The sequence below is a fragment of the Miscanthus floridulus genome, chromosome 6 (genome assembly GCF_019320115.1).
Source record: "Miscanthus floridulus cultivar M001 chromosome 6, ASM1932011v1, whole genome shotgun sequence".
Taxonomy (NCBI): domain Eukaryota; kingdom Viridiplantae; phylum Streptophyta; class Magnoliopsida; order Poales; family Poaceae; genus Miscanthus; species Miscanthus floridulus.
In genome coordinates this window covers 34779844-34796840 of record NC_089585.1, presented here as the reverse complement: position 1 = coordinate 34796840, position 16997 = coordinate 34779844, and the positions used below count along the sequence as shown (strand labels likewise).

The 16997-nt window shown below is 46.2% G+C and overlaps 1 pseudogene; it reads right to left on the bottom strand.

Moving 5' to 3' along the window:
• Positions 1-343: 343 nt before the first annotated feature.
• On the bottom strand, positions 344-11111 carry LOC136460473 (uncharacterized; annotated as a pseudogene).
• Positions 11112-16997: the final 5886 nt, after the last annotated feature.

Sequence of the window (16997 nt, the reverse complement as noted above, 5' to 3'; positions counted from 1 at the left end):
TACAAATTGTATGTCGATGATGGAAGGCAAAATGTTAGTACCGAGTTAGGAATTATATGAATTTTCAACTTGCAACAAACATACTGAGTAACCCAAGTTCTTTCCATCCGAAACCACCCTGAATTACATCCTCTTTACCCTGTGAAATGTGAACAAACTAGCAATCTACTACTACTACTGTACAGTTGACCCAAATTACAACAGCAAGAGATCTCTCAAGTTGCTTACAAATCTTTCCCCGACGGGCGACCCACGGCCTTTTCGTTTCGTCGTAAACGACCATGGATTATTTACTGTTGGCTGATTTGGCTGCATTGGTGTAAGTGAAAAATACAGTTCCAGCTTATAATTCACGATCGTATACTATTGTATAAGCCCAGCCGAACAGGCTGCCAGCCCTGACGAATACAGCCAGGTACCCGACCCGGGCCTCCACCTGGGCCTCGAACCCGCCCTGCACTCCGGCTCTGTACTCGTCGCCGCTCCACACGTGCCTCCACGCACCGGCGTCGGCCGGGAAGTAGGCAGTGACCGCGGTCCGCCCCTTGTCCATCACCGGCACCACCAGCATCTCCGTCCTGACAAGAAACTGCTGGTACGTGAGCGCCTGCACGCGCTCGTCCGCTGGGTAGTGCAGGAATAGGTGGCGCGCCACGGGGAGCCCTGTCTGCGCGGCCTCCCCGACAAGCCGCGCGCGGTAGAACTCCCAGGCCTTGTACTGTTGGATTGATCTCCCAGCCAATAAGCCCAACGACCTATTGGGCCTTGGTCACGCGCCCTGATCGGGGGCGTCCAACCCTACATGGTTAGTGGGCCCCCGTCGCACTGCGCTCTATAAAGTGGTGGGGGCCGGTGGCTCAACGTACGAGGTTCACCGTGAGCCAATCCGCCCTACCAACAAACCCTAAGTCCGATCTAGCAAGGGTGCGCAGCCAGCGACGGGAAGATGCCACCGTCATCACCGTCGGCCTCACTGCACCCCACCACGTCGCCGGACTTCACCGACTCTTCCCCAACCATCGCTGCCCGTGCGCAGACTGCACCAGCAAACCCGATAGAGGCCTCTGGATCTACTCCTTCCGCGGTGTCAGGTCGTAAGACCTAAACTACTCCTCTCTGTTTTTCTCCGGTAGTGCTAGAACTAGTTCTAGGTCTTTGATCTATCATGCACCCCGGCTAGATCCCTACCTAGACAATCCGAATAGCATAACAATGGTACCAGAGCCACGGTTTAGGGATAGATCTGTCTTAAGAAAAAGAAATCCAGTGCGGATTTAGAAAGTAGAAAGAGGTTCGGCCGACAAAGGGTTCGGTTGAACCTTAACCTCGATCCCTTCGGATCTGAGAAAAGATGAGGGTTCGGGAAAAGTGAAGAAAAGATACATCCAAACCCTAGATCGGGTTTTGGGACAGAGATGATAACATGGTTTCAACTGGAAACCGGACCTCAAACCCGTGAAGAAATCAATTCGGGAAAAGATAACTGTGCCATCCCTAACCCTAACCCTAACCCTAATCGGGAAATCGGATGAAATCTGAACAAACGAATCAAAACGAAAGGGGAAGAAGGGGAAGGGGGTGGCCTACCTCGTCGTTGCGCGGCACTGCAGTCACGCCGACGCGCGGGGAAAAAAAGAAAGGGTTGGCCGGGGGGTGAACTGCTCGCCGAAACAGGCCACAGAGGCGCCGCGGCCAGGCCGCTCGACGACGGCGTGCTCACCCGCTGGGGAGCACGCACGCCGGTGAGGGGGCCAGCGACGGCGCCGGGGCTCGCTGCTCGCTCTCGCCGTCGAAGCTCGTCACTCGGTGCTGTGGTACTGAGGAGAGAAGAGAGAGCTGTGAGGCGAAGAGAGAGAGAGAGAGAGAGAGAGCGAATGAGAATGAAACTAGGGTTTCTGATCGGGGCGGCTGCGGCGGGTTTTAATCATCCGAACTCACCGCTCGGCTGTTGGATCTGAACAGACGGCTCAGATCGAATGGGCCAGTGTCGCGGCCCAGGCGGGATAGAGCACGAGGCTGAATTCTCGGCCCAGGCCCAAGTTGCGACCTGGGCGCGGGGGAGCGCGCAGGAAGACGCCTGTAGCCGTGGGCCGTTTGCGCTGCTATGGGCCGAAATGGCCGAACACAGTGAAATTGAATTCGTTTTATTTTTTCCAGAAACTTTTGATACATATTTGATGAATTACAATGTCCAACTCTGCACAATTTTGATCCAACGACAATTTTGTTCAGAGAAAAGTAAAGTTCTATAAAGTTTCTGGAAAAATAATAATGAGAATATTTACATTTTCCGCTGCGTATTTAAAGATATAATTTTCATTATTAAATTCGAACCAACGGGAGAATTTAATTTTGAAAAATAGATATGTTTTAATTGATTAGAATATTGTTATTATTCTGACCAACGTTGATTAATGGCAATATTATGATGTTTTGTCTTGCATCAATTCTATTTTCTACCCAACGGTGATATAGAATTAATGTAGAGAACAATTGTATATTTTAATTTTGACAACCGTTGAACTAAGACACGCAATTGTTGTTGTTATTATTTGTGTTCTCACACTATTTGAATTATGTTTTCAGGTGGATACAACTTGATGAGTTGTATCAAAGAGATCCCCACTCTAAAAGAGGATAACTACATTGAATGGAAGAAAAAGATCGACTTGGCCTTCATATTGGCTGAGGTGGACTGGGTAGTCACCACACCGTGTCCTAAAGAACCTGTGGCACTGGTGAGGGAGATAGATGAGACTGATGTTGCATGGCAGAACAGAGAGCGGGACTTTGCTCCTGTAAAGATGTCTTTTGATCTTGAACATAGAAAGTGGGTCACAACCAATAAGAAATATTTAGCTGTGATAAAGAATACGATTGAGCCTGTAATAGTGGGCTCAATTTCAGACTGTGACACGGCCATAGAGTACCTAGAAAAAATAAAGAATCAGTTCACTGGCTCTTCAAAGACATATGCAACCCAGCCGATCAAGCAGCTAGTCACATAAAGGTACTCGGGCGGCGGTAGTGGCATTAGAGAGCACATACTGAGAATGAGCAATTTGGCATCTAAGCTCAAACCAATGGATTTGGCACTCAAGGATGAGTTTCTTATTCATTTGATTTTTGCTTCTTTGCCAAAAGAATTTAACACCTTTATTATTAATTACAACATACAGCCCGAGAAATGAGATTTAGAAAAGCTCATAGCCATGTGTGTGCAGGAGGAGGAAAGAATAAAAGTTTCACAGGGTGGTACTGTCAACTACCTAAAAAATAAGAAAAAGAACTATAATAACAGCTCTTCCTCCAAGTCATCTGGAAAAGGTCCCATGCAACAGTCTCAGAACAAGCAATTCCTAGTGGATAAAGATCAGTGTCTCTATTGTAAAAAGATGGGACATTATAAGAAGAATTGTCTCGATTTCCTAAAGATGATTATGAAAAATAAAGGTGAGAATATTATTACGTTCGTAAATGAATTCTTGTATGTCAAGTTTTCAAAATCTACTTGGTGGATTGATTCAGGTGCAACTATTCATGTTGCTAATTCTTTACAGGGATTCCGTTCGATGAGAACTTTGCAAAGAAGCGAAAGTTTCATTAAAGTCGCAAATGGAGTACAAGCAGATGTTGAGGCCGTTGGCGATCTTCCACTAGAGCTTGCTGATGGCTTCATACTTTTTCTTAAAGATGTTCTTTATGTACCTTCTTTGCAAAGAAACTTGATTAGTGTATCAAAGTTAGACCATGATGGTTATGATTGCCATTTTGGAAATGGCAAATGTCAGATATTGTTTAATAATAGATGTATTGGTCTTGCCTTCCGACAAGACGAGCTTTATTTGTTATCACTTCGTGAAAATGTGAATTCCGTATGTGATGTGAATGAGAATGTATCCTCATCAAACAATGCAAACAGAAAACGAAAGAGAGCTCACGATGCGTTGTCGAAATTATGGCACTATCATTTAGGCCATATTTCGAGGGAGAGAATAGAAAGACTAGTTAAGAATGATATTCTTCCTCCATTAGAGCTCTCAAGTTTAGAACAATGTAGAGATTGCATAAAAGAAAAATATATAAAGAAAATTAAGAAAGATGTCAAACGAAGCGTAGGAATTCTATAGATTATTCACACAGATATCTGTGGTCCTTTTCCTGTAAAGAGTGTGGATGGTTTTGATTCATTCATAACATTCACAGATGATTACTCCCGCTATGGCTACATTTATCCAATTAAAGAAAGAATAGAAGCATTGGATAAATTTAAGATATTTAAGGAAGAAGTTAAAAACCAACACAATTTGAAGATAAAGATAGTCAGGTCTAACCGTGGTGGGGAGTACTACGGTTGGCATACCCCATATGGCCAAGTTCCTATACCTTTTGCAAGGTTCTTACAGGAGAATGGCATAGTAGCCCAGTATTCCACACCGGGCGAACCTCAGCAGAATGGAGTAGCTAAAAGGCGCAATCGTACCCTAATGGATATGGTGCGTAGTATGATAAGTTACTCCACTTTACCGATGAGTCTGTGGATGGAGGCGTTAAAACCCGCCATTCATATTCTCAATAGAGTACCAAGTAAGTCGGTGCCTAAAACACCGTATGAGTTGTGGACAGGAAGAGTATCCTCACTTAACCACTTGCGTGTATGGGGGAGCCCTGCTGAGGCTAAAGTTTTTAACCCAAACATTGGGAAGCTAGATCCCAAAACAGTGAGTTGCCATTTCATTGGCTACCCAGAAAAATCAAAAGGTTTTCGTTTCTACTATCCAGATAGACATACAAAGTTTGTGGAAACGAGACGCTGTCTTCCTAGAGGATGAAATGATGAGGGGGGCATGGTAGCTCGAGAAATTGACCTTGAAGAGAAGCGGGTGTATGCACCCACTCCGATAATTCATGAGCCATTTTCTCACTACCTACTGTTGCTGCACCGACAGTACAAGACACTGTGGTGCCAGCACCTGTTGTTATCCCGCCAGTGGCAACAATGAATGATGATGAGGAACCTGTTCCTCAGGATCCTATAGAACCTATTACCACACATGAGGGGGAGCAACAACAGCCTCAAACAGAAAATGTGCCAAATGAGGAGGCCCCTAGAAGGTCTCAAAGAGTTAGAAAATCAGCTATTCCTGCTGATTATGAAGTGTACAACACTGAGAAATTTCAAATGGAGAATAATCCCACCTTATTTAAAGCCATGAAAAGTGATCATTTATCAAAGTGGCTTGAGGCCATGGAAGATGAAATGAGATCAATGAATGCAAATAAAGTTTGAGATTTAGAGATAATTCCTAAAGGAGCCAAAACAGTAGGCTGTAAATGGGTCTACAAAACAAAACTTGACTCTTAAGGAAATATAGAGAGATATAAAGCCTGACTTATGGCAAAAGGCTTTACACAAAGAGAAGGGATTGATTACAATGAGACCTTTTCTCTAGTCTCATATAAGGATTCCTTCAGAATCATAATGGCATTAGTGGCACATTACGATTTAGAATTATATCAGATGGATGTAAAGACAACATTTCTCAACGGAGACTTAGAGGAAAATGTTTACATGGCACAACCGAAAGGTTTTGTCATGGAAGGAAAAGAACGATTGGGATGCCGCCTAAAGAAATCCATTTATAGATTAAAACAAGCTTCAAGACAGTGGTACTTGAAGTTTGATCAGACAATAAAGAATTTTGGGTTTAAAGATAATGTTGAGGACAATTGTGTCTACGTAAAGTTTAAGAATGGGAAGTTTATCTTTCTTGTCCTATATGTGGATGATATCTTACTTACTAGTAGTGATGTCAGTCTACTACTAGAGACAAATAAATTTTTGTCCTTAAAATTTGATATGAAAGATCTTGGTGAAGCTTCGTTCATTCTAGGGATCGAGATTCACCGAGATAGAAGAATAGGGGTATTAGGACTGTCACAAAAGACATACATAGAAAAAGTCTTAAAGAAATTCAGTATGCACAAATATAGTCCATCACCTGCTCCTATAGTCAAGGACGACAGATATGGAGATTTTTAATGCCCTAGGAATCAATATGAGATCGATCAAATGAAAGTGATTCCATATGCTTCAGTTGTCAAAAGCTTGCAATATGCTCAAGTGTGCACGCGCTCTGACTTGGTATTTGTTACCAGATTACTTGGCTGATTCCAGAGCAATCCTGGAATAGAACACTGGAAATTAATAAAGAAAGTATTGCGTTATTTGCAAGGAACGAAAGGCCTCATGATGACGTATAGAAGATCTGATTCACTCCATATAGTAGGATATTCAGATTCTGATTATGCGGGAGATAATAGAAAATCCACATCTGGATATGTATTCACTCTCGTAGGGGGGCTATTTTATGAAAATGCTCAAAGCAAACCGTCACTACATCGTCCACAATGTATGCCGAGTTTGTAGCGTGTTATAAGGCAATAGGGCAGGTGAACTGGCTAAAGAAGTTCATACCCGGTTTGAAGGTGGTTGACGACATCAATAGACCACTGAAGTTATACTACGATAATAATCTAGCAGTACAATATGCTTACAATAATAGGTCAAGTGGTGCTGCCAAACACATTGACATAAAGTATTATGTTGTGAAGGATAGAGTTCGGGATCAAATGATAAGTCTTGAGCATATAAGTACCGAAAAGATGCTCGCGGATCCGCTTACAAAAGGCTTACCACCCAACGTGTTCAGAGAACATGTATCCGGCATGGGTTTAAAAGAAAGCATATGATTCCTAGACTATAAAGGGCTCAAAAGTTAAAGTAATTATTTTAGATCAGAGACGTGCATTGTAGCTGTTAAATCTATCGGCGATTGACCGTGACGATGAAACATGCTCTATGCATCATCTGTGAAGAAATGAGTAAGGATAAAAGGATTGAAGTTTAAAGTTTAAAGATAAAAGTAATAGTGTGACATCAAGGGGGAGAATGTTGGATTGATCTCCCAGCCAATAAGCCCAACGGCATATTAGGTCTTGGTCACGCGCCCTGATCGGGGGCGTCCAACCCTACATGGTTGGTGGGCCCCCGTCGCACTGCGCTATATAAAGTGGTGGGGGCTGACGGCTCAACGTACGAGGTTCACCGTGAGCTAATCCGTCCCACCAATAAACCCTAAGTCCGATCTAGCAAGGGTGCGCAGCCAGCGACAGAAAGACGCCACCGTCGTCACCGTCGGCCTCACTGCACCCCACCGTGTCGCCGGACTTCACCGACTCTTCCCCAACCATCGCTGTCCGTGCGTAGACTGCACCAGCGAACCTGATAGAGGCCTCTGGATCTACTCCTTCCGCGATGTCAGGTCGTAAGACCTAAACTATTCCTCTCTGTTTTTCTCTGATAGTGCTAGAACTAGTTCTAGGTCTTTGATCTATCATGTACTCCGGCTAGATCCCTAGTAGACGATCCCAATAGCATAACATGTACATCTTGGCGCAGCGCGCGTAGTGCGCCAGCGTGCGGCCGCTGGAGTAGAACGGGCAGTTGGAGCCCGGTCTGTTCCCCTCGTGGGTGCGGAACACGACCGTGAAGGCGTTCACCTCCATCCAGCGCAGCAGGAGCTCCTCGCTGCGGCGGTAGCGCAGGAACGGCGGCAGGTCGACCGTGCAGTAGCCGCCGGCGAGCAGGCCCACCACGCTGCTCTTGATGCCGTCGTTCGCCTGCCAGCTCACCATCTGGTCGCCCTCCCAGAACAGTATCGCCCACCGGGAGCTCTCCCGGAATCCCGACTGCACGAAGAACACCAGGCCGTCGTCGTCGACGTCGTTGTCCTCCGCCGCCGTCTCCGCGGCGCGACGGCCGGCGAACTCGCGGTTGACGCGCGCCCACAGCTCCGGGTACCGGTTGTGCGCGGCGACGGGGTCCTCGCCGGAGTGCAGCCGCGCGTCCAGAGGCAGGCCCTCGCCGAAGTCAGCCATCCAGCCGCTGACGCCGTGGTCCACCACCCCCCGCAGGACGATGCTCTTGAACCAGGCGTGCGCCTCCGGGTTGGTGAAGTCGAGCATGGAGACGTCGAACGCCGTGTTGGGCATCATGTACGGCTCGCCGGCCTCGTCCCTCACCAGGATGCCCAGCTTCTTGGCTTCCTCGAACAGATGCCTCTTCGTGTTGGGCTTCTCATCCATCTGAACAAGAACAAGCCAACGTTTTCAAACAAAATTCAGAACACCTTGCACATTACCCTGAACCCTCTTTAGAATGATCGGTGAACGAACGTACCGGCACAAGGCAAGGGTTGCAGTAAGTCATGGTCCTGATGCCGTGGCTGCGAAGGTCAGCTACAAGATCCTTCCATCCACTGTAATGGGCATCATCAAGCTCCCAATTCCACCAAAGCTGGGATCCGATCGCTGTCTTCCTCTGGCCAACCCAATCCTGCCAATGTGCAGCAAGCAGTTCAGAGCCAGTTCAGGGTGCGTCAGTCAGGTACAAAGCATATCATGAACCGTCAGTTTCTCATCAGACCTGCAGCCAGAATGCAGAGACTGGGACGTCGAAGTCCTTCAGCTGGTCCCAAACTCTGCGTACGGTGTCTGTGCCACCCTGCATGCCGACGACGGCACCGGACGTGATCCACCTGGGAAGAACCGGCGGCCGTCCGGTTGACTCCGTGTAGCTGGTGAGCAGGTCCGTCGGTGAGTCGCCGTCTAGTATCCGTCCCTGGACTGAATTGCCATAAATCTGAAAAGCAACTGTTGCTTTGTAGGCTTCGTTGTCCTGTTGAAATGGCTGCCTACCTGAATCTGCACTCTGTCAGGTCTCGTCAGGTCAAAAGATGGAGTAGTCGTATCCTTCAAGGTGCAGAGATCTCATCTTTGAGGTCATGTAGAATGGAGAGGGAGTGTATGCCCCGTTCGCTTGGCTGATAAGCCATGATTGAAAGTACTATTGACTGATTTGTTGTTTAAGAAAAATAATATTCGTTGGCAGAAAAAGTACGGCTTATAAGCCCAGCGAACAGGGCTACGTCGTGCTCCAGTTTCCTCCTGACCTACAGAAAACCACCAGCAAGGACACACTAAAGTCAAACAAAAAGTTGGCACCAGTTGAATTGAATCCTACTGTACATAACAAAAAATACTGCAGAGTCCGGAATAATGTCATTCCATTATCCGGGAAAAAAGCAGTCAGGACAGGCATTCTACCCTTGAGAAATACACAACTGCACTAGTGCGCTTTTGTCGAAAACGAAAAGAGAACCGAGCTATTTGGCCGATGGTTTTTACGGCTGATAAGCTGATTAATGTTGTTTTGTTGTAATAGAAAAATACTGTACGCTGATAAGCCAGGATGATAAGTTCAAGCGTTTCGTTCCTCATGTTTTCCCTTCCCGTAGATAAGTATACTGTTATAAAGGTACAGAATCACAAGCACACACGCACAAGAAACTGGGGCAATCGTTATCGATGTGATGAGTTTCCAGTTTCCACTTCACACTAGGTAAAGCTTCAAAACAAAAACAAAAAAAGATCACAGTTACTTGCTGAAACTATTCGTTTCAAAGCCACACATTATCGGTCTTGTTGTTTTGGACCATAAATCCTTGTACGTCGCAGGTTCATCAATCGCAGGTCCAGGCCTTGACTTGCATAGCTACGTTCGTCCGATCGTATTCCCGTCCTCGGTTGCATAGCTATCCAGCCGCGGTCTTTCCATCCGGACGCCACGCGCCCATCCTGCGCCACTCGCTCCTACCCATCGCGCACGCCGCCCATTCGACCGAGTCAAGTCCGGTGCTGCTAGCGATGGTGGCGGTAGTAGTGCTCACGCGACGCTGGCTCCGACCCCGACGGCTAGAATCGTCTGGCTCCGGGCTTTCCCATGTTGCAAGCGCATGTTTCAAGCGTTTTAGGTGTTTCGTAGGTATATGTTAAGTGTTTCATGCGGACCCGAGATGTTGTATGTTGCAGTAATTATACACATATGTTGCAAGTGTTTGTATACAATGTTACATCTGTTTTTTTCAGATGTGTGTTTCAAGTGTGTTTATCTGAATGTTGCATATGTTTTATACATATGTTGCAAGTGTTTTATCTGGATGTTGTATATGTTTGTAATTGTTGCTCAACTGTTTTTCATGTGCTTCAGACGCATGTTTCGAATATTTGAGCTTTTTCTTACATTTGTTACAATTGTTTCAGTTGAATGTTTCAAAAGTAGATCGGGGTGTTATACATGTTGGAATGGAAAGCCACCTGCCGTAGCCGCCTGCTGCGGTTGAGGCGTCGTGTATGGAGGGGAGCGGCACAGCAGGCGTAGAGGGCGTGGGAGGGAGTGGTGTGGGCAGGCTTGCCTGTGCGTGCAACCAGCATTGGGCGTTGCAGCAGGTGCGGGCATCCGGACGAGACGGTACCTGCGTGTCGCTCTTCTCCTCGAGAACGATCCAGTACCGTGCCAAGAGCATCGCCCTCCCCGCCGTGCTTCGGGCGCTACGACCTGCTGCGCGCAGTCCGCAGCAGATACACGACGGCGACGCGCCCGTCTTGTTGGTGGATACCAGCCCGGTCATTACCAGCATCGAGAACCGCGTCGTGCCAGACGACTCGAACGCTGCGGCGCGCAGCAGGTCGGCGCCGCCTGGGCCTGCCTCGGCGGCGTCGCAGCGGTAGGAAGCCTTGATCCTGTCAACGTGCTGGCGATCGAGGACGAGGCGGGCGCGGAGGGCGAAAGAGCCACGGCACTCGTCGGCCTCGGTGGCGGCGGAGGCCGCGGAGAGGAACGCCACGCCGGGGACGGTCTCCCACATCGTGCGGCGCGCCGCCGCGCCGTCGCCGTTGCCTGGAGGAGAAGGAACCCTGAACAGTGAGACCTCGCCGCCGCGGGACAGATCCTAGCGGAGGTGGAACCGGGTCCCCACGGGGAAGTCATGCACGTGGGCGAGCTTGGAGGTCATCGCGAACGAGAGGCGCGGGGCCGCGTCGCCGTTGCGGATGGCGGCCGTCGGGACGGCGCGCAGGAACGGGTTGTTGAGGCGCGCGTGGTGCTTCTTGGTAGTCTTGGGCGGCGACGCCATGGCGACGGCGGTGATGGCGCGCATAGGAGAATGGAACGGAGAGCCCGTGCAGTGCTCTGCTCGGTCCAAGCCCATTCATTGGATGGCTCCGTTCACGTGCCTTTAAATCCGGCTTGATCCGCTTTTTTTTCATCCGGAACAGTATTTTTCTCCCACAAATTCCTCCAGAATTCCTCCAAATCATCCAAATTCCTCCAGAACCATACCATCCAAACGGGGCCTCTCGAATGACAGGGTGGGGCCAAATGGTAGGGCAGAGCGGTGGGTCCGGAGAGCACGCGCTCGTTTGGGTGTATTTAGGAGTAGTGTAGCTTGTGTTCGTAATTGCTAGATTTACCAATGAAGAAAGGTTTATGGCCTGTCCAACACGTAGGAATTTGGCAATATACCACCATTAAAATCGCACCAGATCTTATTACATTTGTGAGATATTTCTGCGTACCGAACTGAGCAGTGATGAGGGCACTCCCAACGAAGTACCAGGGTAGTTTATATATGAATTAAATGAACACATAAGCAAAAATCTGACATGACACCTGATTTAACGTGAAAAGAGAAGAAAACGCAAGAAATGGTTTCTAACTAAGCCAGCCGCACCGTGAGAGTCCATCCGCATGAATGCCGACTAGCAGATCCAGCCACGAGCACGTCGAGCTCTTGTCCGCAGTGGAGGCACTCGGTGCTGTTAGAATCGAAGTGTGTGTACCTTTCTGTGTAACCCGTATATCTGGATAGGCTCCTCGTCTTTTCAGTAGATGCACCATAGCCGGTGCCGCGGTGTAGAAGACGTCCAGCGCCGGCGAGATGAAGTCCAATGACGCCGGCGATGTCCTGCAGGGGCGAGGCAGAGGCGGCGGGGTTGGCGGACTCATCCCGTCGCTGGCAGCACTCTTTAGGATCGGATTAGGGTTTCGCTGTAGGTGGGTGGTGGCTCCGTCGAACCTCGTCCTCGTCCCTCGAGCCCTCACCCCCACCTTCCTTTTATGTGTACTGTGCGATAGGGGCCCACCAATTGGATTAGGGTTGGGCTTCCCCGATCAGGGAGCAGAGATAAGGGCTCAATAGGCCGTTGGGCCTATTGGTGGAGATCAACTAACATTCTTCCCCTTGATCTCATTCCATCTTTCACTTTCATATCATTTACTTTTGTTCATTCCATTACAGATTAGCTCATAGAGCATATCTCATCGTCACGGTCCATTGCCGATAGACTTAACAGCTACAACTCACTACTCTGTTCTGAAATAGATACTCTTTGGGCCTTCTTTTGTCTAGGAATATTTTAGGCTTTCCCTTAAAACCCAAGCTAGCTACATGTTCTCTAAACACCATGTCCTCTGAACATGTTGGGTGGTAAGCCTTTTGTAAGCGGATCCACGAGCAACTTTTCTGTACTTATATGCTCAAGACTTATGACTTGATCCCGAACTTTTCTTTCACAACATAATACTCTATGTCAATGTGTTTGGCAGCACCACTTGACTTATGTTGTGAGCATCCTTTACTGTCAGATTATAATCGCAGTATTACTTTAGTGGTCTATAGATGTCGTCAACCACCTTCAAACCGGGTATGAACTTTGTTAGTTAGTTCACCTGCCCGTTGCCTCATAACACGCTACAAACTGTCATACATTGTGGACGATGTAGTGACGGTTTGTATTGAGCTTTTCCATGAAATAGCTCCCCTTTGCGAGATGATAGAAAATTCATGTCTGGATATGCATTCACTCTCGCATAATCAGAATCTGAATATCCCACCTTGTGGAGTGAATCAGATCTTTTATACGTCATCATAAGGCCTTTCATTCCTTGCAAATAACACAAGACTTTCTTTATCAATTTCAGTATTCTGTTCCAGAATTGCTCTGAAATCTGCCAAGTAAAAAACCCGATAACAAATGTCAAGTCAGGGCGCGTACATACTTGAGCATGTTGCAAGCTTCCGACAGCTGAAGCATATGGAACCACTTTCACTTTATCGATTGAGCTCATATTGGTTCCCGGGGCATTGAAAATCCCTATATCTGTCGTCCTTGACTATAGGAGCAGGTGAGGGACTATATTTGTGCATACTAAATTTCTTTAAGATCTTTTCCATGTATGCCTTTTGTGATAGTCCTTATACCATTTTTCTTCTATCTCGATGAATCTCGATCCCTAGAACGAACAAGGCTTCACCAAGATCTTTTATATCAAATTTTTTTGTCTTTAGTAGTAGACTAACATCACTACTAGCAAGTAAGATATCATCTACATACATGATAAGGAAGATAAACTTTCATTCTTTATTATCTGATTAAACTTTAAGTACTACTGTCCTGAAGCTTGTTTTAATCCATAAATGGATTTCTTTAGGCGGCATCCTATTCGTTCTTTTCCTTCCATGATAAAACCTTTCGATTGTGCCATGTAAACATTTTCCTCCAAGTCTCTGTTGAGAAATGCCGTCTTTGCATCCATCTGATGTAATTCTCAATCGTAATGTGCCACTAATGCCATTATGATTCTGAAAGAAACTTTACATGAGACTGGAAAAAAGATCTCATTGTAATCAATCCCTTCTCTTTGCATAAAGTCTTTTGCCACAAGTCGCGCTTTATATTTCTCTATATTCCCTTGAGAGTCAAGTGTTATTCTGTAGACCCATTTACAGCCTATTGTTTTGGCTCCTTTAGGAATTATTTTCAGGCCCCAAACTTTATTGGCATTCATTAATTTCATTTTATCTTCCATGGCCTCAAGCCACTTTGATGAATGATCATTTCTCATGGCTTCTTCAAATGAGGTGGGATCATCCTCCATTTGAAATTCCTTACTGTTGTACACTTCATAATCAACAGGAATAACTGATTTACTAACTCTTTGAGACCTTCTAGGAGCCTCCACATTTGGCACATCTTCTGTTTGAGGCTGTTGTTGCTCTCCCTCATGTGTGGCAATAGGTTCTATAGGATCCTGAAGAACAGGTTCTTCATTTTCATTCATTGTTGCCACAGGTGGGATAACAACAGGTGCTAGCACCACAGTATCTAGCACTGTCGGTGCAGTGACAACAGGTAGTGAGAAAATTGGCTCATGAATCATTGGAGTGGGTGCATACACCCGCTTCACTTCAAGGTTAATTTCTCGAGCTACCATGCTCCCCCTCATCTTTTCATCCTCTAGGAAAATAGCGTGTCTCGTTTCCACAAACTTTATGTGTCTCTCTGGATAGTAGAAACGAAAACCTTTTGACTTTTCTATATAGCCAAACAAATGGCAACTTACTGTTTTAGGATATAACTTTCCAATGTTTGGGTTAAATACTTTAGCCTCAGCGGGGCTTCCCCACACACACGTAAGTGGTTTAGTGAGGGTATACTTTCTGTCCACAACTCATACGGTGTTTTAGGCACCGACTTACTTGGTACTCTTTTGAGAATATAAATGGGGTTTTTAACACCTCCATCCATAGGCTCAACTGTAAGGTGGAGTAACTTATCATACTGCCCACCATATCCATCAGGGTACGATTGGTTCTTTTAGCTACTCTATCCTGCTGAGGTTCACCCGGTATAGAATATTGGGCTACTATGTTATTCTTTTAGGGTATGCCGATCGTAGTACTCCCCCACGGTCAGACCTGACTATCTTAATCTTTAATATCTTAAATTTATCCAATACATCTTTTCTTTCTTTGATTGGATAAATATAGTCATAATGGGAGTAATCATCTGTGAATGGATCATAACCATCCACACTCTTTACAGGAAAGCTGACCACAGATGTCAGTGTGAATAATCTGTAAAATTCATGTGCTTCGTTTATCATCTTTCTTTACATACTTTCCTTTTATGCATTCTCTGCATTATTCTTAATCTGAGAGCTTTAATGCAGGAAGAGTATCATTCTTAACTTGTCTTTCTATTCTCCCCCTCGAAATATGGCCTGAACGATAGTGCCATAATTTTGACAACGCATCGTGAGCTCTCTTATGCCACCATTTCTAGAGTAACACTCTGTCACCAGCTGCTTTATCAGCTGGGTAGCATATGTCTTTGAAGTGCCAGTGAACTGACTCTTTATTCTATCGAGGTACTCGGTGACCGTGTCACACATTTGAGATTGAGCCCACAATTGCAGGTTCAATCATGTTCTTTATCACAGCCAAAATTTTCTTGTTGGCAGTGACCCATTTCCTATGCTCAAAAATCATAGGACATCTTTTGGGATTCAAATCCCTTTCTTTAGTTGCCCAAATGGCATCATTCTCGTTTGTCTCCCTCATCGATGCCACAAACTCAGTGGAACACGGTGAGGCGACTACCCAGTCCACCTCAGACAAGATGAAAAAACCAGGTCAAAACCTTTCTTAACATAAAAATAACATCATTTGCATGCAATTATTCTTATACACTAATTCTACATCACCGTTAGGCAGAAATAGAATTAATGCATAAATCTTTAACTTTCTCAACTGTTCTTACACACTAATTCTACATCACCATTGGGCAGAAGTAGAATTAATGTATAAATTATTAAAATTAACATATGTTCTTATATACTAATTCTACATCACCGTTGGGCAGAAGTAGAATTAATGCATAAATCATTAACATTACGATATTGTTATTAACAACGTTGGTCAGAAAATAACAACATCATAATCATATGAAAACTCTTTTTCTTCAATTAAATACCACATTGGTTCAAAATAACTGGAGAATCAACATTTTCTTTAGCAGCGGGATAACTTTCTTTTTCTCCAATTAAATACCACGTTGGTACAAATTAACTGGAGAATAAACAAATTCTCTTTAGCAGCAGAAAAATAATTCAATTTCTTGAGTTTTACCCACAGCGAAATTCTCTTTTCCATTTTATTTAAGCCATTAATCAATTTCCAGGAAATAAACATTTACTGGAAAAACTTTCATTTTAATTACTTTTTCTATTTTCTTTTGAGCCATTCCTTCATTTTCCAGGAAATAAAACCTTATTCAATGGAAAATGAAAAAACAATTTCTCACTTGTTCTTTGATTTGGACTGGAACTGCCACAGTGGCCCGACCCATCATTCTTTCTCACTCGGGCTCAATCCTTCTCTGTTGGCCCAAAAAACGGCAAATGCCGGCTCGGCCCAGCTCACCGTGCGCGCTCAGGCCGTACCTAGGCCACAACCTAGGCCTGGGCCGGCAAAGCATCACGCCCCGCGCGCCCACCTGGGCCGCTCGGTCGGCCCGATCATTTGTAGCCGTTCGATTTGATCGACGGCTCGCCCGCGCGTTTCAGGAGGTCAAAACCCTGGCGCAGCCAGTGCACAGCCAAACCCTAGAGCCATTTCGCTGCTCTCTCCTCTCTCTTCTTCGCTCTCTCTTCTCAGCCGAGCACAACCGAGCCAGCGATGAGAGCGAGTCGGCGAGCGAGCGGACAGTGGAGCGAGGCAAGGCGCCGTCGCCGGCCCCCTCGCCGGCGCGCGTGCTCCCCAATGGGTGAGCACGCCGCCGTCGAGCGACCCAGCCGTGGTGCCCCCTTTGCCAAGCCCGGCGAGCAGCTGCCCCGGTTTGGCCTTTCTTCTCCCGCGCCGGCGAAGGGCCAGTTCGGGTGGATTTCTTCTCCCTTCCCCTAGTTCTTTTCGATTTGGTTGTGCTTCTCTTATCCGAACTGATGTGGGGAATAGGGTTAGGGTTAGGGTTCGTGTGCCGACCCCCGTTCTTCTCCTCTTTGGATTTTTCTTTTCTTTTTCGAATTGGTTATAGATCTAGGGTTCGGAATCCGACCTGTCATCTTTTCTGATTTGTGTTTGTGATCTTTCTTTTTCTTTTCGGAGTTCATCCGAATGGATCTAGGGTTAGGGTTCATGTGCCGGCCCCTGTTTCTCTTCGATTTGGATTGATCGTCTCTCTTTCCGTTTCAGAGTTCATCCGAAAACAAGATCTAGGGATACGGTTCCATTTTCTTTTTATTTCTTTTTCTTTTC